This window comes from Saccostrea cucullata, unplaced genomic scaffold (genome assembly GCF_032062105.1).
Source record: "Saccostrea cucullata isolate Sc308-1 unplaced genomic scaffold, CSIRO_AGI_Scuc_v1 ctg13941, whole genome shotgun sequence".
Classification (NCBI taxonomy): Eukaryota; Metazoa; Mollusca; class Bivalvia; order Ostreida; family Ostreidae; genus Saccostrea; species Saccostrea cuccullata.
In genome coordinates this window covers 1-11,191 of record NW_026920149.1, presented here as the reverse complement: position 1 = coordinate 11,191, position 11,191 = coordinate 1, and the positions used below count along the sequence as shown (strand labels likewise).

At 36.5% G+C, this 11,191-nt stretch overlaps 1 long non-coding RNA gene across 2 annotated transcripts; it reads right to left on the bottom strand.

The window, feature by feature from the left end:
- Positions 1–532: 532 nt before the first annotated feature.
- LOC134244069 (uncharacterized) lies at positions 533–2,156 on the bottom strand. 2 transcript variants are annotated; one of them, XR_009987161.1, is made up of 3 exons: positions 1,856–2,156; positions 1,396–1,580; positions 533–975 (listed from the first exon to the last, which is right to left on the bottom strand). It is a non-coding gene; the product is annotated as an uncharacterized LOC134244069 (long non-coding RNA). The 2 variants fall into 2 exon arrangements; XR_009987160.1 differs by having other exon boundaries at positions 1,406–1,580; positions 1,856–2,154.
- Positions 2,157–11,191: the final 9,035 nt, after the last annotated feature.

Genomic DNA, 11,191 nt, shown 5'->3' with positions numbered 1-11,191 from the left:
GGCCGACTGCGCAGTCAGTCAATGCAGGCAATGCAGACTGAATATTAGTCAGTCAATGCAGGCATTGGCCCACTGCACATCAGTCATTCAATGCAGGCATTGGCCGACTACACATCAGTCATTCAATGCAGACATTGGCCCACTGCGCAGTCAGTCAATGCAGGCATTGGCCGACTACACATCAGTCAGTCAATGCAGGCATTGGCCGACTACACATCAGTCAGTCAATGTAGGCATTGGCCCACTGCACATCAGTCATTCAATGCAGGCATTGGCCCACTGCGTAGTCAGTCAATGCAGGCATTGGCCGACTACACATCAGTCTGTCAATGCAGCCATTGACCGACTCCATAGTTAGTGAATACACATTCATTTACTGAAGACCTTGAAGCCCCAGGCTTGGCTGACTTTGGCATACTGTTCTTTAAAATATTGCTGTGTGATCGTTAATAATTATCATGTCATGAATCTGTATAATGATAAACAATATCAGATTAATTTTTTGAAATTGATAATATAATATGAGGCCAGATATATGTAACTCTAAAACCATAGAGCGTAGTGGACATAAGAAAAAGTGAGTGTAAGTTGGTCTTTTTTTTTTAACAAAAGTGAATTCATTTTATACATTGAAAAGATGTCAGGATAAAAATGATTTTGGCTGTTAAATGACAACAAAGTACTCAGTGTTCTAAGGCGTAATTGATTAAAATTTTGCATCATTTCACTGCGGGGAATTTGGTGAATTTCCAAAATGAATGAAAATTCCAGAACTGATGTACACAAAACAAATATCATTTGATACATGTATAATGATCTGAAAATTTTTCTAAAGTATATCAATAGTACGAATTATAGTGGCACATTTAGTCATGCATATGAGTTATTCATTTAAAGTCATATTAACGAGTTTTCTCGATCCTCTATCATTTTCTTTTCCTTTGGTCTTTATTGTAGTTTTTAACCCGTGTATACCTGAAAAAGAAACATGAGAAAATAATGTAGGGTTTAATAAAGTGAAGTTCTTTTTTTAAAAAATCAAAAAATTATTTTTACAATTTCTTTCAAAAATTTTTAAAATTCTGCTTATGATTTAAGTAGTTCACAAATAGTTTAAACTTATTTCTTTAAATTATGAGACTTTATAAGAACGGAATGGCAATATATTTAGTAAGTTCGATTAATTATGCATTCCCAAGACTTCACAAGACTAGATATATTATTTTCAAGATAACCAGAGGCATATTACCTTCTAATTCTTGCCAGTGGACATATTATCTATGTTCAATTTCTTGAGCACAACTAATTTTGAACATCCTCAAGACCCCCCCCCCCTTTCAGAATTAATTGAATATTCTATCCCCGACATTCAAACAAAAACAAACCCCAAAAGACATAATCTTACCGGAGTTTTCTTTTTTCGATTGTTTCACTATTCACTTTCATCTGTATATTACTGGTTTGTTGTAAATCCTAAAATTTTCTAGCGTTTGCGTGCTCTGTCACATTCATACAGTAGGGACGGGATTTCGCTTCAAATTTACTTAGATGTCCATCCTGGTAGGGAGAGGGTCTTAGAACTGAAATAAATAATTAATATCCTCAATATTTGATTGTGAAGGAAAAATAGATTTAAATTACACTGTTTGTAGATTTTTTTTAATTCGTCATTAATTTAATTTGCGATGCACCATCTTTTGAACGCCTCTGTATTCAAAAGTGAAAGTAGCCACAAGGACCGAGTATTAGATAAGAAAAAAAAATCGGCCGTCTAAATGTATGTTTTATGTTTATAAGTAGACCAAAAACACTCATATCTATAACTGGTTAATGAACAGACGTACAAATTACTTACCATGAAAAACGTTACACCAAATCATCATGATCATCGTACGTAATCTGCTAGGCCCTATAGACTTGTCTACTATTTCGATGCCTCGATTGAGAAAACTTTACGTGTGCATGTGTATAATCTTTCAGCAAAAAACACACAACTATAGGTAACTGAAAATCCGTCCTTTCGTTCGTTGTATTTTTCAAACGGTCTTCTAAACTCCTAAGCCTAATAACGTTTCGCGGATTTTATTTTCTGTAATATTGTGACGTCAAATAGCCTAGATACGTAGTTCATCTCCCAACAGTTAGGCCAATTTGAAGATGCTCATTCACACAACAGAGATGTGGACGATTACAAAAATATGGAATTTTCATTATGCAGTGGAAAAACACCCGATGCGGTCTTCTTGAAGCAATGCTTCGTCCTACGGAAAGTTCCAGAGATCGACTGAGGCTCTGCAGTTTTTTAAGACACATTGAAGGTTTGGATGATTGTGTAAGTACAATGTATGTATTTATCTATATTGTGTTTATTTTGGCAAATGCTTAAACTATTTAAAATGACTTGCCTGTTCCCGAAGTAATATAAATCAAGGAAAATGCTTTTAACTGTTTAAGGTTATTTCTGGGATGCGGGATTTTCCAGTTTTGATGTACAGCTTCTTTCTAAAGTAAATCGTACGTTTTCGATTTCTAGCGTAGAAAAAAGAATTGTAGTCGTAGAAACATTTGTAAATTTCGATGCGTGTTTACTTATTATTCTGTGTGAATCATAGCTCCTTTATAGTATTTATTAACCACCTCATGGACCTTGTGATATCAATTTATAGTTTCTTCCTTGTAAGAAAGGTACAGGGGCCGTAGCTCTCCCCTAATTTTCCGATATATAGAAAGCTTTATGGTTGTACCCCCTTAATTATTTGGTCTGTTAAGTTTTTTTTAATCTTCAACATATAATTTTTTATATGCCCCACTCTTTCAAAAGGGAATGGTTCAGTCTGATTTTTTTTTTTTGGCAAAAAAAAAATAATAATAATGCATTACACAGTTCATGTTTGTTTTATCTAGGGATTTTTAAATACATGTCTTATTTTTTTCTTAACAGTGTTATGGGTCAGAATAACCCTAAATGCCAGCAAAGATCAATCACACAGTTTAAACTTAACAATAATTTATTTACAGTAATATACAAATCATTAAGTACAAACTTAGCAAAAATCTAAAAATACATACATCAGAGTGTCCGTTGCTGCACACAATGTCCCAGTGAAATTATATCCCAGTAATACCTCAATGATGCTTATACGACAATTCTATCTCTGCATCGAATTGACAGGGTATTTATACAGTAATATAAATCTAGAATATTCTAGAAATTGTAAATGCATGATATTACTGGAAAGTTCTGGACATGCACAAAGTTCAAGAATGTTCTAGAAAAATGACCGAACATGTTGACCACTCTGGAATGTTCAAGAAACTTAATGTTACTAATAATATACATGATGAAATAATACAAATACAACACACCTCACAACACCTCCCCCCTTAAAAAGTTTAAATGTCAATGAAAACTTATATTGTTAAAATGAAATATATGTACATTAATACAAAATCATATATGTTCACGATACTCTGGACAAGGCATCTGCAATAACATTGTCTTTGCCTTTGATATGCTTAATTGTTATGTTGTATTCTTGTAACAACAAACTCCATCTAGTCAGTCTTTGATTTTTGTTTGACAATTTATGCAAAAATGTCAGGGGGTTGTGATCAGTATACACAAGAATTGGATGCAATGTAACATTCAGATAAACATCAAAATGCTGTAAGGCTAACAACAAAGCAAGGCATTCCTTTTCAATGGTGGAATACTTTTGTTGACATTTTGTAAGTTTCTTTGAAAAATAAGAAACAACTCTATCTACATTATCACTATGTTCTTGAAACAAAGCTGCCCCGATTCCAACATCACTAGCATCAACAGTAAGCTTAAATTGCTTAGAAAAATCTGGAGTTGACAGAACTGGGTTGCTCATAAGGACAGATTTGATTTTATGAAAGGATTTTTCACAGTCCTTTGTCCATTCAAACTTAACCCTCTTCTGCAAAAGATTTGTAAGTGGACTAACTACTGAGGAAAAATTTGGACAAAATTTTCTGTAAAACCCAGCCATGCCCAAAAACCTCATTAACTCTTTCTTGTTTGTAGGAATCGGGAACTTTGCAATAGCTTCCACTTTAGCCATAATGGGTGTAACATAACCTTGACCTACTTTATGACCTAAATACTCTACATAGGCATGACAAAATTCGCTCTTCTCAAGGTTCACAGTTAAGTTTGCTTTAGCTAAAATGTCAAATAAAGCACGCATGATTCGGAGATGTTCGTCCCATGTGTCGCTGTATATGACGACATCATCAATGTAGGCCTCGCATCCCTCAAGGTCTTGAAGAAGGGAGTGAATCATCCTTTGGAATGTAGCCGGTGCGTTTTTCATGCCAAAAGGCATTACTTTATACTGATAAAGTCCATCTGGTGTAGCAAAAGCAGATATTTCTTTTGCTCTTTCTGTTAACGGCACTTGCCAGTAGCCTTTCAACAGGTCAAATTTACTGACAAATTTGGCGTTTCCAATGCTGTCAATACAGTCATCAATTCTAGGTATTGGATATGAATCAGTTTTGGTAACAGAATTCACCTTTCTAAAGTCTGTACATAATCGGTACGAACCATCCTGTTTTGGTACAAGAATACACGGTGAGCTCCAATCACTTTTACTAGGTTCAACAATGTCATTGTCCAACATGTACTGCACTTCCCTTCTTAGGTACTGCAATTTTATTGGATTCAGACGGTACGGATGTTGTTTGATAGGCAGAGCGTCGCCAACTATAACATCATGACAAGCTGCATTAGTTTTCTTTGGAACATCCGAGAAGATTTGATGATACTCATTCATCAAGTTTTTAACTTGTTCTTTTTGGTTAATGTTCAAATGTCCAAGTTTGGCATCAAAATCAGCCAAAATTTCTGAGTTTTTCAAAAGAACACTCTGATTACAATCTTTCTCATTCATCTCTACACTCGTATCACTCTCAATACAATTTTGAACAGTCTTAGCGTTGGCTAAAGTGGAAACTGGTTTTACAGAATTTCGGTCACACCTTTCAAAATACTCTTTTAACATGTTAATGTGACAAACCCGTTTCTCTTTACGTCGACCTGGTGTCTTAACCACATAGTTTACATCACTGATCTTGCTTTCAATTTCATAAGGGCCATAAAATTTGGCCTGTAAAGGATGACCAGGAATAGGTAAAAATACAAGAACCTTATCACCTGGCTTAAACACCCTATTTCTGGCATCTTTGTCATACCACATTTTCATTTTCATCTGAGAACTCTTCAAATTTTCTTGTGCTAATTTACAAGCATTGTAAAGTTTTTCTTTGAAATCAGACACATAATCTAAAAGATTAAGATCACTAGTCTCAGTCAGCCACTTTTCCTTCAACAATTTCAAAGGACCTCTAACTGTATGACCGAACACCAATTCAAAAGGACTGAACCCAAGAGACTCCTGGACTGCTTCTCGTGCAGCAAATAGTACAAGATGAACCCCTTCATCCCAGTCTTTCTCATACTGGTAACAATAGGTCTTCAGCATTGTTTTTAGGGTTTGATGAAAACGTTCTAGCGCTCCCTGGGACTCAGGATGATAAGCAGTTGATCGATACTGCCTAATACCCAACTCATGCATGACTTGCTGGAACAACCCCGACATAAAATTTGAGCCTTGATCCGACTGAATTGCCTTGGGTGCTCCTACAAAACTGAAAAACTTGGTTAGGGCCTTAACTATGCTCTTTGCCTTTATATTCCTAAGAGGTATGGCTTCAGGAAACCGAGTGGATGTACACATAATGGTAAGTAAATACTGGTTTCCAGATCTGGTCCTAGGCAAAGGTCCTACACAATCCACCAACACTCGACTAAACGGTTCTTCAAAAGCTGGAATTGGTTGGAGAGGGGCGGATGGTATCTTCTGATTCGGTTTACCTACCATCTGACAGACATGACACGACTTACAAAACTCAGAAACATCCTTCCTTAGCTTAGGCCAATAAAAATGACTCAAAATCCTATTATAAGTCTTATTGATACCTAAATGACCAGCCATAGGTGTATCGTGAGCTAAACTCATGACATCTCGACGATAAGCAGCTGGGACCACTATCTGGTGAACAACACGCCACACTTCATCTGGGGAAGCGTCAGGTGGTCGCCATTTTCGCATAAGGATGCCATCTTTCATATAGAAGCATTCTCCAACTTTAGTAGCCTCTTCTGGTGGAAGTGCCCTCTTACTAAGTTGAATGATATCTGGGTCTTTATGTTGTTCAGAGAGTAAACGTTCTCAGCTGAGGATGTCCTTGCCTTGGCTAACTATTGGATGCAACTCATCATCCTCACCACCAAATTTTGGTAACAGTTCTTTCTTCTCTTGCTTCTTGATATTGTGTGGTTCCATGCTTGTTTGAGTGCCATCAAGGTCAGATAAGAAAGTGTCATTCAAATCAATATCAACAGAGGAATTCGTCTCGTCAAAGGCTTGAGTATGGTCTGCCTCCATTTCTCGTCTTCTGGCCATCGCTCTAGTAACAGCACAGGCTGGATAAATGTCATCATCTTCATCATCGCACATGACATCTGGAGTGATTTTCTCACAAACTATAGGATCTGGTACAACTTTTCCACCAGCTAAATCGTTGCCTAGCAACAAAGAAATGCCTGGAACAGGAAGAGTAGGTCGAACACCTACGATAACAGGTCCAGTAACTAAATCTGACTTCAAACTAATTCTATGCAGGGGAACATCAATGACGCCTAGCTCCACACCCTGTAATAAAACTGACCCACCAGTAGAAGTCTGCTCAGACAAAGGAAGCACGCCCTCTAACAATAACGTCTGTGCAGCACCAGTATCTCTCAAAATCTGGACAGGTTTTATTTCGCTAGAGTCACCGAGTGAAACAAATCCCTGAGACATAAAGGGCTTATAATCCTCCATAGAATCAATAGAACTGGACTGTGAACCCTGGACATCAGGAGTGTCAGAACAAATCGAAACTAAGGCTTCTCTATCTCCTCTAACTGCCGCACAAGCATGTGGTTGAGTTTTATCAAAGTCATTTTTTCTCTTAAGTTTAAAGCATTCACTGATCAGATGACCTTTTTTCTTACAATAACTACAAGTAGGAAGCGACCCTATTCCAGAAGATCCTTCAAAACGTCCTGGACCGGACTTAGAACCACCTTGGGATGGAGACTGGGAACTTGTGAAAGACTGAGACCCTGAACCACTCTTTTTATATGTGTCTGAATTTGTAGAATTACTGCTAGTCTGAGATCTTGATACAAAATTCTTTTTATGAGACAGAGCATAAGTATCAGATATGACTGCTGCCTCTTCAAGAGTTTTAACATTCTTATCTTCTAGATGTGTTTTCAAATCTTGAGTAACACATTCCTTAAACTCTTCTACCAGGATGACTTGGCGCAAATTAGCAAAAGTTTTATCAAGTTTCTTAGATCTAAACCAGTGATCGAATAAATCTTCTTTCTCTCGTGAAAATTCAACAAATGTTTGATTATCAAACTTCCTATACTTTCTGAATTTTTGTCTATATGCTTCAGGTACTAATTCATATGCTTTTAATATTGCTGCTTTGACCTTCTCATAGTCTGAACTTTCAGCTACCCCTAGTGCAGAGTATACCTCTGCTGCTTTGCCAACCAGTACACTTTGTAACATTGTTGACCAAACATTTTGTGGCCATTTAAGATTTTCTGCGACTTTTTCGAATTGGGGAAAATACTTGTCTACAGATTTTTCTTGAAATTTTGGAACTAATCTAATATTTTTTGCTGCGTCAAATTCATTCTTGACAAATGACGGTTCTGGTTGGTGCTGTAATCTTAATTTCTCTAACTCAAAGTGCTCTTGTCTTTCTAATTTGTCTAATTCAAATTTTCGTTCACGCTCTCGTTCTTCTCTTTCTCTTTCTCTGTCTCTTTCTCGCTCTTCTCTTTCTAATTTTTCTCTTTCTAATCGCATTTTCTCTAACTCTAATTGAAACTGATATTCTGCCATTTTGTAAGAGCCTAACTCTGATTTAACTGTATATTCTGGAAGATCGTATTTTTCAAAGATGTTTTCTTCTACTAGTTTGTTTGCAACCTTAATTCTAATGTCTTGCTTTCTCTGAGAGGATTTAACATCTAACCCAAAATGCAAACCTAATGCGATCAAGTCATCCTTTTTTAACGTATCAAAAACCTGAACACTTGGTGAACTAAGAAAGTCTGTGACCGAAAACACCATGTTGATTTCTGCTGGCTTATAATCAAATTTAACAATTTAATTAACAAATTTCTGACAATGAACTGCAAAAGTGCAAGAAATTCTTTATCCCGGACGAGCCCCCAATTCTGCTATGGGTCAGAATAACCCTAAATGCCAGCAAAGATCAATCACACAGTTTAAACTTAACAATAATTTATTTACAGTAATATACAAATCATTAAGTACAAACTTAGCAAAAATCTAAAAATACATACATCAGAGTGTCCGTTGCTGCACACAATGTCCCAGTGAAATTATATCCCAGTAATACCTCAATGATGCTTATACGACAATTCTATCTCTGCATCGAATTGACAGGGTATTTATACAGTAATATAAATCTAGAATATTCTAGAAATTGTAAATACATGATATTACTGGAAAGTTCTGGACATGCACAAAGTTCAAGAATGTTCTAGAAAAATGACCGAACATGTTGACCACTCTGGAATGTTCAAGAAACTTAATGTTACTAATAATAATCATGATGAAATAATACAAATACAACACACCTCACAACAACAGATTTTAAAATGTTGAGTGATACACAGATGGAATCTACGTCTACATTACTCTACAGTCTGGGATGATTCTATGAGACCTGAGCCTGTTTGTTAACATGGTGGCCGAGGTATTTAATATTCAATATTGTGACTTATTTGTTCATTTAGTGATGATTACATGAATACATAAAATTAAAAATCTTCTCAAGAATCATTGGAATTAATATTTAGAGCATATTCTAATACTATTACGCTGGGACAAGACGACAAATTGCAATTATTTGGTGAGACAATGCCGAAAATGAGATTTACATGAAACAATGTTGTGTAACTAACTCCGAATCTATTTTCAGGAGAAGTACTGGGAACTGCACAGACAAAAAGGATTAGGAATCAAGAAGACAACATTTTGACAATGCAATAAGATTCTTCACAAATAATTTTTATCAACCTATCTTTGAAAATACATCGTTTTATTTAATTTTACTTTTCTGCTAATCCTTCTTTATTATTGAAATAAAGGTTAAAATTGATCATTCATCATCACTTGATTTATAAAGTCTGCAATAAAAACCAGGTTTGACAAAGACGATATTTATAATTATAATTATATTTTACAAGAAATATTGTATTTGCATTAGTTGTACGAAAAGTATTCCCATGCCTGCATCCCCTATATGTACGACGGAATGTACAATGCCTGGATTGGATCAGTCTTTAGAGTCTTTCAAAAATCACCGAATGCTTGCATTGGCTCTCAAGAGAGTCGCCTAATGCCTGCATCGGCTTTTATTGGAGTCGCCCAATGCCTGCATTGGCTCTTATGAGAGTCGCCAAATGCCTGCATTGACTCTCAAGACAGTCGCCCAATGCCTGCATTGGAGCTTGAGAGGGTCAGTCAATGCCTGCATTGGCTCTTATGAGGTCACCCAATGCCTGCATTGGAGCTTGAGAGAGTCGCCCAATGCCTGCATTGGCTCTTATGAGGTCACCCAATGCCTGTATTGGAGCTTGAGAGGGTCAGTCAATGCCTGCATTGGCTCTTATGAGGTCACCCAATGCCTGCATTGGAGCTTGAGAGAGTCGCCCAATGCCTGCATTGGCTCTTATGAGGTCACCCAATGCCTGTATTGGAGCTTGAGAGAGTCTGCCAATGCCTGCATTGGCTCTTATGAGGTCACCCAATGCCTGCATTGGAGCTTGAGAGAGTCAGCCAATGCCTGCATTGGCTCTTATGAGGTCACCCAATGCCTGCATTGGAGATTGAGAGAGTCAGCCAATGCCTGCATTGGAGTTTGAGAGAGTCAGTCAATGCCTGCATTGGCTTTTAAGAGAGTCGCCCATTGCCTGCATTGAACCTTGAGAGAGTCAGCCAATGCCTGCATTGGACCTTAAGAGAGCCTTGTAATGCCCGATTGACTACAGATAGAGAGGGGGAGAAAGGAGATTCACTTTGCCTGTATTGGCCCTTTTGATAGCCGTGCAACCTGCATTGGCCAACGATAACACATTGCCTTGAGAAATTGTTATGAAATTCTGGCATTTGCTTCATAATAATAGTCGTCACTGCATTGCAAGTTTATTCACTTTCCTAGGTTTAAAATACATTTTGTATTCCTTTAACGCCAACTTGCAATAGTCAATTACATTTATAGCAATTTCGATTGCATGTGTGATTAAGATAAAGCATAAATCAGAATTACATCAAAATTGCAAGAAATTGAATGGACATCATGTCATTGTTCCCGTAAATACTTGTATCATATGAATTTGGAAATAAGTGAATAAAACCATACCATTTGTTTCGTACTAATTTTGTAATCATAAACAACTTTTTTTTATAAATCTATTACATTATATTCACTTTGGTAATAGAAGTCAAAATGTCTTTCCAAATTGCCCAAAACATCGAACTTAAATTAAAAAAAAATAATTTAGACAATTAAAAATTAGATGATACTCCATTTAATTATCATATACTTAGCCATTTTCGATAAAAGTGCGCGACAATATCTCATTTTAAAATCAGGAAATTGTCCATAACTTGGCACCAGAAGCGAATTTTCCAAATTTCTCTTCGGATGTAACAACTTCATATAATGACACATATTTTGTGAAAGTTTCATGAAAAACCGCTGAATAGTTTTCGAGAAATCGCCTGCACAAAATTTTGTCAAAAAAAATAATAAGAAGAAGAATAATTAGAAACGATCTCGTTGCGAGCAACGAGAGGTCTTCCGTCCGATTCTGGGAAAAAAACGTAAAATCGAGTTGAAATAGAAAAAAAAATATTGTACACAAGGGGGATTGAATCCAAGTCGCCAGCATGAAAATCCAACGCGCTAATATTACGCTATTGGGACCTCTGCTCTAAATCTTCTTGTATATATACCTCTGTATAACAGTCCTTTTGTCTTAGAATTAGGAAAGGCCAGTCAC